Consider the following 11,877-nt stretch of genomic DNA (forward strand, 5'->3'; position numbering starts at 1 on the left):
TGCATTGAAAGAAACACAAAACTTTTCAGTGACTCAGGAACAGATCAGTGATATTACAAAGCTTTATTTGGGAGTTTGATGATCTGCAGACAGCCAAAACACCTCCAAACAACCAGCATTTTAAAGGATACAGAAACCCCCCCCCCCCCCCCCCCCCCACACACACACACACACACACAGGCCCCATCCACCAATGAAAGACTAAAGAATAAAATGACTGACAGTTTCATACAAACTAAGTATAAAGTATTTGTTTTTAGGATTATTTTATGAAGAATTTGAATAAAGTCAAAGCCATCTTGCTCCTCTTCCTCCTCTGGAGGTCCAAAGACTGAATTCCTCAACTTTATTCAGCTGTTTGGCCTTTTCCCTCAAATCAAATCATTCTCACTGAGTTAAGGTCTGATTTAATGCTCAGTTTTATTTGGAGCCGTATCGGAGGATTCATTTGCATTGATTTGGAGCCAAACCTCTCTTCCTGTATTTGAAACAAACCTTTTCCATTAGAAATGCTTTCAGACATTATTACTGTGGCTTTAGAAGCTGCTCTGTTGGAAACACTACAGCGGCTGCAGCCTGGCCAGGAACTCCTTAATTTCTCTGTGCATTCGGTTCCTGCCTCTGTCTCTAATTCTCTGCAGAATGCTGATACTGTTGTCCCGATGAAATGACTTGATCATTATCTCTGCTGCCTTCATGTGGTATCTAATTGAATTGCTGTATTCATGTTGATCATAGTTGAGATATTTTCCATATCTGTTGTAAAGCAGCTGTTTGTCTTCAGGTTGCAGGTTCCTCCTCCTCAGCAGCTCCTGGTACATCTGGTCAGCTGTGGCCAGACTACGAGGGGACTTGGCACTGATGTCTGCCAGGTCTATTTCCTTTACGAGACAGGAATCAGGGTAAAGAGAAATCACCTCCTTGTGGAGCTCAATTGCTCTGTTGATCATATTTTGGTTTGGGGGATTATTTCTGTCAAAAATGATCTTCCATTTGTAGCAGAGAGCTGCACATCTTTTCAGGTAACGCTCATCTGGATGTTTCTGGAGAACCTCTTCTGCCAAATTAATGGCCTCCTCAAAAGAGATTATATGCATATGCCCTCAGTAATATATTAATACCACTGTAGCTGCTGACGGGGTTTACCAAAACCTTCCTGGCTAACTCTTGTATTTCATCCTGAACATCTTCTCCTTTCTTACCGCGTTGCTCAGCGTACAAAACAGCGAGGAACAAGTTCTCTGGATCCTGCTCTATGGCGTTTCTCATTTCCACCATGATGTCATCATCTGGTCCCGTGCTGCTGTATTTAAACTTGGACACTGATGTCAACACGTGGCTGGTCTGCCACTCCACCATATCTGGCTGCATCCTGATGGCTTTCTGGAAGTAATCAGCAGCCAGCAGCTTCTTTTCTGGGCCAAACTTCATCAGAGTCCAGGCTTTCTCAGCGCAGATCTCTGGATGGAGCTCCTCCTCTGATGGAGATGGGTACGCTCTCATTAGCTCATCAACCCGTGACAGACAAACCCGAGTCTCTGCATGTTCCCCCAGACTGTAGTGCAGCCAAGCCTTATTCCCAAAGTTCACCACCAACCAGGGGCCCTCATCTGACTCAGCATTCCTGATCCGGCTGAAAGCTTCTGCAGCCTTGCTGAAGAAACTCCTGGCCTCATCGTTGAAGCCCAGCTGGTGGTGGATGTAGCCCTGCAGGTTGTAAATGTGGCCCAGCCAGCCGTTACCCTCCTCAGTGCCGATGTCCTCCAGCATGTACCTGAACCGTGAGAATCTGGCCCAGCTGTACTTGAGGCCCCAAGTGAAGTGGCACTCCAGGGCCTTCAGTTTGTCCAGCAGTTTCTCCTCAGGTTTGTCCTGAGGTTTCTCCTCAAGTCTGTCCTGAGGTCTGTCCTCAGGTTTGTCCTCAGGTTTCTCCTCAGGTTTGTCCTGAGGTCTGTCCTCAGGTTTGGCGTTGCTCTGAGCTGCACTGATTGAGAATCAAAAACACAGCAAACACATTGTTAGCAGGTTCAGATCACATGATCTGAGGCTTGAAATGAAGGAAAATGGAGAAATGAGCATCAGGAGGAAAAAATGAAGGAAATGGATTGAAACAGGCTGCTTAAAAAGGAAAGAAAGGAATGAGAGAAAAACATGATAAAAAACAGAAAGTAAGAAACGAAAAAGTAGGAAATATCATTATACTTTTGATAAATAAATGAATTCAGGCGGAGATTGAACTCCTTTAATGTCTCCAGGAATATTCTGTCTTTTAGCATTCTTTTATTGAAAGTTTCTTAATGTTCTCTTTGTTCTGTTGGTTTAATGGTTTGTCTATAAAGGGCAGGAATAGTTTGTAGGTGCTGCAGAGTGTAAAGTGAACCCTCCCCCTGTGGTATAAACAAAGACTATGAATGAGTTATAATTAGTGAACAGAAAACAACCAGGAACGTGGTTAATGGAGACAAAGAGAGAGAGAACAGAAAGAGGACAGCGCTCTCATAATGTCGCTGACAGCAAACGCATCATAATGATTTTACACTCACCTCATTATCAGCTGTTTCCTTTGTGGTGAATATCAACTGTTTCACTCTTTAATCTCTGCAGGTCCCTGATATGGTTTTGTTGAGTTCAGGTCTTCGGATACTCAGACTAAAGTCTGGTAGGTTGTTTACAGGTGGGGCGTTGGCATCAGTGAGGGAACCTCAGATATTTAACCACGAGTGGTGAGGCGATCATCAAATATGAGGGCGTGTTTGAAGACATCCACTTTGACGTTGTGAACATTGTTGAGATGACAAGCTCAGGTGCGTTCGCATACTTTGAAACGTTTCTTTGAAACAGAAACTGAAGTGATCCAAACTAATTTCACTTTCGTTTTTCCAAAATTCAATTTGGTTGAACAACTTTTAAAAACTAAAAGGAAAAAGACTCAATCATCAACATTATACTGATCCAAAGCCTCCCTGAAGAATAAAGAAGGAAGGAAGAAACTCCAGATCTGTTCATTCCATTTTAACATATTCGGTTTTATTGTGTTGTATTTTTCACAATTTCACTTTGTGAATTGTTTTGTTTCATTTTAATTTAAGCTTTTTACAATTTGATTATTTGATTTGATACTTTTTTGGGTGGTGGTGGTGGGGTCTTTTAATACTCAGTTTTTATTCTTCAGAATTTGTTTCCTCAGTGTAATTTCAGACTTGTATGTCCTTAGTTTTTGTTCCTGCTCTGTTCAGTCTTCATTTTTACTTACTGTTTTTTGTGCATGTATGGGTGAGTGTTTTTTTTTTTTTTTTTTATCAATTTCACACTGTTAAATCAATTTATGTGAGAAGTTCTTGCCAAATGAAGTCTGTTTGATTGGTGGACTGATTTATTGGTGGGATGATCAATAAGTTTTAATTTGATAGACTCAGGAGCCATAAATTGGATTTGTACCTTCCTCCTTTGTCCTGTAGGGGGAGGTATGTTAGACAGAATCCTCAGGTGAAGAATAAACCAGTCGTCTGTACATTGAGGACATTGTGACTACAAAAGATCTTTGCTTTGGCTTTTAATATTTAATCCTGTAATGTAATCCTGTCACACTTTTTACTCATGAATTGCTCATCTTCAAAAGAACTTTTACAGTTTTTTCATCTTAACACAAGTCACAAAACCACACACCCAAACTGCAAAATACCTCATATATCCCGCAAAATGAAGTACTGCAATCAAAATTACATATTGAATTATCAAAAAATCTAACTTTTGCACCAAGTGACACGTCATTCATATTACCAGATTTCTGTCTAACCAAGTACACACTGTAGTTGCCATAATGTAAAGCACTCTCATCTTTAATATGCTTTGCTATAATATTAAAATAGTTCTAATTTTAGAAAATTCTTCAGATTGTTCATATGCACAGAAATATTTGCACACACATGCTGTTGAAACATTTTATTTTTCACCAAACACGTCAGTACAACATATGCACGGCAGATATATTTACATTGGAGTGAAGAAAAATATGCTCACAAAAAAAAAGTAAACTGAAAAAGAAATTTGCTGAAAAAATATAGGGAAGAAAAAAATAATTAGGCAGCATCTTGCCGCACAGCTGGATCGGGCCACAACACCTCGTCCACATCACAGGCAATATCTTCCCTTGCCAGACGTCGGGGGAAGAAGCGCCTTGAGTGCCTTATCCATCTCTGAATCGCACCCACATCAATTTCATCACATGCCTCTTCCATAGGTAACGCACGAGAAACAGTGGGTGGTCAGCAAACCAATTTTGGACTGGGGCTGCACGATGAAAGCTCACATTGTCCCATACTATAAGTACCAGTTCTTTGACGGTCTGCATCATTCACATGCTCTGGTGGTATGAAAATGTTGTGGAGTCTGTCCAGAAATCTGAGAATATGGGCTGTGCTGTATGGTCCAAGGTTGGTAGGACACCATGCGTATTGGAGATGGCGGCACACATTGTGATGTTCCCACCACGTTGGTTTGGAACATCTACAATGGCTCTGTGGCCAATGACGTTTCTTCCCCTTCTTCTGGTCTTTGCTCAGTTGAACCAGTCTCATCTATGAAGATGAACTCATGGGATTGCATGAGCATCAATTTCCAGTACTCCCTGAAAACAAAGAACAAAAGTCAGTCAGTATGGCCTTATCCAGTACACTGGGAAACAATGTTGTGTGTAGTGTACTGCAGTCAATATTGTACTTACAGCCACATATGAACACCTCAGCTTGTTTCTTTGAAAGTTTCTCTCAAACAGCACCTAATAATAATGATAATATAATAATAATAAATACATAATAATAAAGTTCTTTCAGTCTGATTTGGTTTCGCTTGAGAATGTGAGCCAATGTGGACAGACTGACTCGTTGAATGTTGAATATGGTGGTGTATTGGATGATGTGGCTTTGAATTTCTCGTAATCTGATTTCATTATTTTCCAAAACCAAGTTTACAACGGCAGCCACCTGTACCCCGGTGAACATTTGGGCCCTTCGTCCACCATGGTTGCATCTCTCAGTCCTTTAGAAAAACAAAAAAACAAATATTGGACAATGTAGCCTAAAGCTATTCCCCACACAGTAAATTGTACAGCTAATGAATGACATCAGCCATTCATGAAGTGAATAGGTGTCACCCAACTGATACACTGTGACATGGAGTGTACTACATAGTGAGAAAGAAATTTTGGTTACGTATCTGTACTCCAATCTAAATGTCTGGATGACAGAGGCGACAGTAAAACGGCTCAAGTTGGCCGGCACTCTCTGACCAGCGTCTCACATTGTCAGCCCATGGTTGATGACATGATCGGCTAAGGTTGCTCTGATTTCATTTGAAAGTTGTTCTCTAACCCTTCCTCTTCCTCTTCCACTCTCTGCAACATCTTCCATTGTTGTTGTAAAAAAAGAAGGTGCTCATTTGTGGTCTTTCTATGGTGCTTACTTCCTGATTGAATGGAACAATTAAGCATTCAGGTGTTTGTCCAGGTGGAACATATATTGGCCAAATAGCTCATGTAGTGTCATTTTGAATGGCAGTGTTTTGAAATTGCCAACATGTGACTTTATGTCAGATTGTTGTGTCTTATGCAGAGAACTATGTTCAGTTGATTTAAAAAGTGAGATATTGTGTTTACAGTTTGGAGACTTGAGAGGAGGTTTTGTTTTCTGTGTGTCAGTTTAAATAATTATGCTATGCGTGTCATTTTAGTGTGTTAGCAAGTGGAAAAAACGTCCAACACATCCTCACAGGTCAGGTACATGCTAGAGGACATCAGCACTGAGGACATAAACAGATTGCTTGTAAAAGTGTTTTGAGGTGATTATTCAGTTTTGTAACTAGATTCAAAGGTTTGGAGAATTCAGTTTGAATATTCAGTGTTCACTGTTTTGAGAAAAGGGTAGAGTTTTAGCAATTGTGAAAAACTGTTACTAAACAAAACAAACAAAACAAAAATATGTTTTATCCAATTACTTGATTAATCAATGGAATTTTTCAGTAGAATAACCGATTACTAAAATATTCGATAACAACAGTCATACACTGCTGTCATGTACAGTACTGAGTGTTTCATTTTTTTTGTTGTTGTGAAAACATGCCTTCTGTGGAACTGAATAAAAACAGTAAAAAAGAAAGACTACAGTGTTTTATGTAAAGTAAACTAGTGAGTTGCTGCTCATCTTAAAGTTTTATTTTGTAGTCCTGGTTCCTTTGTGTTCCCCGTTACTTTACTTCCTGCTTGTGTCCCATGCTGATTGTCTCAATTTGACATATATTTGAATGGCTCATTTCCCAGTGTTGTGTCTCATTTGTCTCATTTGCTTGTGTGCAGAGTTTTGACACAGTGAGCCAAATTTTGCAAAACGTGTTCAAGCAACAAGAAAATACTGTAACCAACTTTTATCATTTAATAGAAAGGGTGATGTGGAACATTCAACAGGACTGAACTGTTGCTGCCTCCCTCTGCTTTGGTTGAAGTTTGAAGTTTATTTATTTTGCACAATGATAACACAAAACACAAAAGGTAAAAAAGAATAATAAAAGAAAGTGCAAGGTAGCAGCAAGAAGCCCAAAGGGCTTCTACAATGCCACTACATATGTCATGCAAAGAAAATTCACAAGATTAGAAACAAGTAACCATGAAATAGAAACAAAATAACAGTAATTTAATTAACCCATAAATTGAGAAAAAATTAATGAAATAGAATTTTAAAAAGTGTAAATGTGTATGTTTCCGTGTGTGGGTGCACACGCGCCATGTATATAAACGTGAAGACTAATTAGCGAGGTTGGCAATCAGAGCTAGCCCTAAACTCTTCTTATATGCATAGAGAGAGGAGAAACGTATGGAGGTATTAAATTGTTTATTCCAAAGAATTGCGCTCCTGTATTTTAAATAAAACTGACCAAGGGTGGTACGATACTGAGGAGGATAAAGGCTAGTTCATTGTCTGGTATTATACTTGTGTAGTTGTGAGTTGACTTGAAAATATTCACTGCAGGAGTTAGGGATAGAATTTTGAATGTACATGTACTTAAAAATAAAAATGCATATTTGGTATATATTAATCTGAAAAACTGTCATTATCTTGAGTTTTTGGAAAGGGGAAGCTGAAGATTCTAGTTGTCTTGAGAAGGTGGCAGTTCTAACAAATCTTTTCAGAACTTTTCAGGAAGTATAAGTACTGGCCTAAACAATATTACAGTATATTATGTGTGGATAAATCAAGCTATAATATAAAATAAGTATAAAATAAGTTTGTTTGGTTGTGACTGTTAACATCTGTCATGTTGATCTACACATGCATATGAGCCAAATGACCTCTCAGAGAGGAAGTGCATTACATTGAATGCACAACAGTTCAGACGTTTAGCGTTTCCATAGGCTAATGTTTAATTGTATTTATAAAACTGTCAGAGCTGATGAGAGTGAACCCAGGTGCAAAAAGGGGAAGCGAGGCAGAGGTAGTGAGTCCAGTAGGGCAAGAGCTTTTAATCCAAATGGAGGCAGAGGTCATACACAAAAAGGCTGGCAGGATCAGGCAGACAAAACAGGCAAGGAGTGGGCAGGAGAATCAAACATCAAAAAACAGTCCGGTCATACACTGGGAGCAAACAACTGGGTACGCAAGAGAGCTTAGCACATGGGAGGTAACAGAGACATGGGGAATGAGGCGGGGTTTAAATACACAGGAACCAACACAGGTGAAACAAATTAGAGGAGGACAGACGAATGATCCCTGCAGACAGTGCCCCCTGGATGTATTCATCCATAGCTTTTTTTTCTGGACCAGAGAGGGAGTAGAGGCAACCCCTTGGGCAAAACTGTTCCAGGGAGGAATTCGATGGAACGGTCATATGGCCGATGGAGTGGCTCGAGCTTTGTTGAAGACCCCCTTCAAGTCTAGGTACTCCGCAGGTATACTGAAGAAGTCTGGAAATTCAGAAGCGACTTCAGACTTGGAAGCCACAGAGAGAGGAAGCAGACAGGATGAGTGACAGGCTTGACTCCACCCCAAAACTCTCCCCGTAGTCCACTTTATGTGAGGGTTATGTTTGCACAGCCAGGGATACCCCAAAATGACAGGGTACACAGGAGAATCAATAATAAAAAAGAAAATGGTCTCCGTATGGTTACCTGACAAGCACAATGACAGAGGAGCAGCCTGGTGAGTGACCCTGCTCATCAGGTGCCCATCGAGCGCACTGGCCTGGCGGGGCTTGGCCAACGGCTGTAGCCGGAGATGTCGGTGAACCAGGTTTCTATCCATCAAACTCTCATCAGTTCCTGAATCGATGAAGGCAGATCCATCCAGGAGGGACTGAGAGTGAATTGATATCTGGACTGGTGTCAGTGAGCGTGCTGGGTTGGGGCCAACAGATGAGTGGCTCACCAGTAGGCCTCCGGTTACTGGTGAGCCTGGGCTTTTACTGGGCACTGGGCGAGGAAGTGACCAGAACCCCCACAATAGAGGCATAAGCCATCATGTTGACGTCGTAGACGCTCCTCAGGACTTAGTGTCCCACAAGGCTCCATTCTCGGCCCTCTTTAATTCACCCTGTACATTAATGCTCCCCTCTCTTGCTTCTGATGTTCACTATTACGCTGATGACACATTCTTGTATAGCATTGCTTCCACCCTCAATTCAGCTGTCATGATCCTTCAGGCCACCTTCAATCATTTCCAATCATCACTCATTGCTCACAAATTAGTTCTGAATTCTAGTAAAACAGGAACATGTTGTTGCATGAAGTCCATGGAGTTGAGCTGTAATACAGAATTCATGCTATATGGGACCAGCAGGTGTTGCAGGAACATGGGATGGCGATGAGTCACCACCTGCAGGATGAGGACAGGGAGAGAGAGGAGAGGAACTGGGAGAGACAGAGACTTTGGCAGAACATGGTTAGTAAATGCAGTATAAATGCTTAGAACTGGGTGAAACTGTTGTTTTTTTTTTTTTTTTTTTTTTTAAGAAGGATGGTTTTTATCAGCGCATGCAAGGAGGGAGTTAGAGAGAAAGAGGGAGGGGGGAGAGAGGGTGACAGGGAGAGACAGAGAGAGAGAGAGAGACAGAGAGAGAGAGAGAGAGAGAGAGAGAGAGAGAGAGAGAGAGAGAGAGAGAAGCTCAGTCCTTCCCCCAGCAGCCTAGGCCTATAGCAGCATACCTAAAGAGTAGAGGACTTTAACTTTTTAACTGTACGCTCTGTCATACAGGAAAGTTTTAAGCCTGGTCTTGAAAGTTACTAAAGAGTCCGCCCCCCGGACCGATGCTGGAAGTTGGTTCCATAGAAGAGGAGCCTGATAACTGAAAGATCTGCCTCCAGATTTACTCTTGGAGACTCTAGGAACCACAAGTAAACCTCCATCTAGAGAGCGGAGTGGCCTGCTAGGACAGTAAGGAACTATGAGCTCTCTGAGATATGATGGAGTTTGGCCATTAAGAGCTTTATACGTTAAAAGAAGGATTTTGAATTCTACTCTATATTTTACTGGCAGCCAATGAAGAGCAGCTAACAGGAGAGATGTGATCTCTTTTCCTAGTTCCTGTTAATATTCGTGCAGCAGCATTCTGAATCAACTGAAGGCTTCTCAGAAGGTTTGTTTGGACATCCAGATAGTAATGAGTTACAGTAGTCCAGCCTAGAAGTTACAAATGCATGGACTAGTTTTTCTGCATCATCCTGAGAAAGGATGTTTCTGATTTTCCTAATGTTTCTCAGGTGGAAGAAAGCTGCCAGACTAACTTGTTTTATGTGAGGGACAAAGGACATGTCCTGGTCAAAAATTACTCCAAGGTTTCTTACAGTGGAGCTGGAAGCCAAAGTGATGCCGTCCAAACTAACACAAATTCCAATACCTCTGACATATTTCCAAAACTGCTAACACACCAACACACAACTGACAAACCAGCTCACATTGTAAACCAAACACCTACACTAGTTTTCAAAATGCAAGAATATACTAACACTATACACCAGATCAAGCAAACACCAACACCGATTCTCTTCCATCAGAAGCCTTTAATCAGTCATGTGACACTGTCATTAAAAACAAACAAAAAAAAAAAAAAACACATCCAATCCAATTTACAGAAACTGCATTATGTTTCAGGTATATTCTTTAGTAAATTTTTTGCACTGCCACTTCTTTTGAACGTCTTAAAGGTACAGTATGTCAGGTTTTTTTTGCATGTTGTAGGCCTAGATGCATACGTTGTTTCTTTATAGTGAATATTCAGTAGAAATTAGTTTATGGAAAAAGACAGTCACAACTGTCATGGAATTTTCGCAAAGGCTTCATTTGAGTTGGAAAAGCTGCAAGCCTGCAAGACAAAAAAAAATCATTTCCATTCACCACTGTGTGGATACAAACAGATAAATGCACAGAAGAAATACGTAGCATAAAAAAATTAAAAATACGAAGAAATATGAAGAAAAGAGGCCCTCATCTTCCCGGCCTTTTGCATTGGGCCTCATGACCTCATCAACATCACACCTGATGTCTTCCCTGCCAAGGCACCTGGGGAAGAATCTCGTCACATGTCTGATCCATCCCTGACAGTGCTCAGGTGTGATCTCCTGGCAGGTGGCATTCATGGCCTCCAGGAGTGCCACCTGGGCACGTGGTTGAGGGTCATAGACCCTCCATCTCCACGCTGAAAAGAACTCCTCAGTGGGGTTGAGGAAGGGGGAGTAAGGGGAAGACACGGACACATCATCGTGGGATGGCCATCAAACCATGCTGTCACTTCACGTGACTGCTGGAATGCCACATTGTCCCAGTAGTAGTAGCCGTTTGGTATTGTAGGGGCATTTGTCACATTTGTGTAACACTACTTCATTGTTGGATATAGCAGCACAGATCATGATGTTGGCCCCTCTTTGGCCTGGCACGGTGATTGTAAATCATCTCACACAGGGCTTGATTGGCTTCCAACTCCATGACTCTCTGAAAGTAAAGACATTATGAGTAAATGCTTTGCTTTATATCTACTGTACTGCAAAATACACACTATGTAATACTTCAACTACTGAATAAAATAGTTCTTTTATCCGCTCACTGTTCCTTTCAAATTGAACCATGTACAGCTGTTTCATGTGGATTGGATGTTTCGACAGAGTCCGAGAAATAAGATAAGATAAGATAAGATAAGATAAGATAGACTTTATTAATCCCTTGGGAGGTCTCCGTCAGGGAAATTGTTGTTCCAGCAGGTACAGCACCGACAAGAACAGTAAAAGAAAGCACACAGTTTGAAATATATAAACAGCAAATGTACAACCATAAATATTCAGTTTTTTTTTTTTAGTGTCCCATCTTCTCCAATCCCTCTTTCTTCCTGCTACTCCTCCCCCTCCCACCTAGTGCAGAGTTATACAGTTTTATTGCTCGGGGGACAAAGGAGTCTTTGAATCTGTTGGTTCTGCACCTGGGGAGAAGCAGTCTGTCACTCAACAGGCTTTTCTGTGCACTGATGACAGGCTGCAGAGGGTGACTGGCGTTGTCCATAATAGCCAGCAGTTTGTTTCTGGATCTCCTCTCTGCAACTGTCACCAGAGAGTCCAGCTTTGTGCCAACCACAGAGCTAGCTCGCCTGATCAGCTTGTCCAACCTGTTTGAGTGCTTTGTGGATGTACTGCCACCCCAACACACCACAGCATAGAAGAGGGCACTGGCAACCACAGACTGGTAAAACATCTGCAGCAGTTTCCTGCAGATGTTAAAAGATCGCAGTCTCCTCAGGAAGTACAGTCTACACTGGCCCAAATAGATGTCACTCTGATTGCACTGATGGTTCCAAAGACTTTGTTGTTTTCCAGAACTCTTGCCTGAGTTTCTTTGAGTTTGATTTCAT

At 41.4% G+C, this 11,877-nt stretch overlaps 1 pseudogene; it reads right to left on the reverse strand.

Moving 5' to 3' along the window:
- Positions 1 to 224: 224 nt before the first annotated feature.
- LOC115042421 (interferon-induced protein with tetratricopeptide repeats 1-like) lies at positions 225 to 2,665 on the reverse strand (annotated as a pseudogene).
- Between the last annotated feature and the right edge of the window lie 9,212 nt (positions 2,666 to 11,877).

This window comes from Echeneis naucrates, chromosome 4 (genome assembly GCF_900963305.1).
Source record: "Echeneis naucrates chromosome 4, fEcheNa1.1, whole genome shotgun sequence".
NCBI lineage: Eukaryota > Metazoa > Chordata > Actinopteri > Carangiformes > Echeneidae > Echeneis > Echeneis naucrates.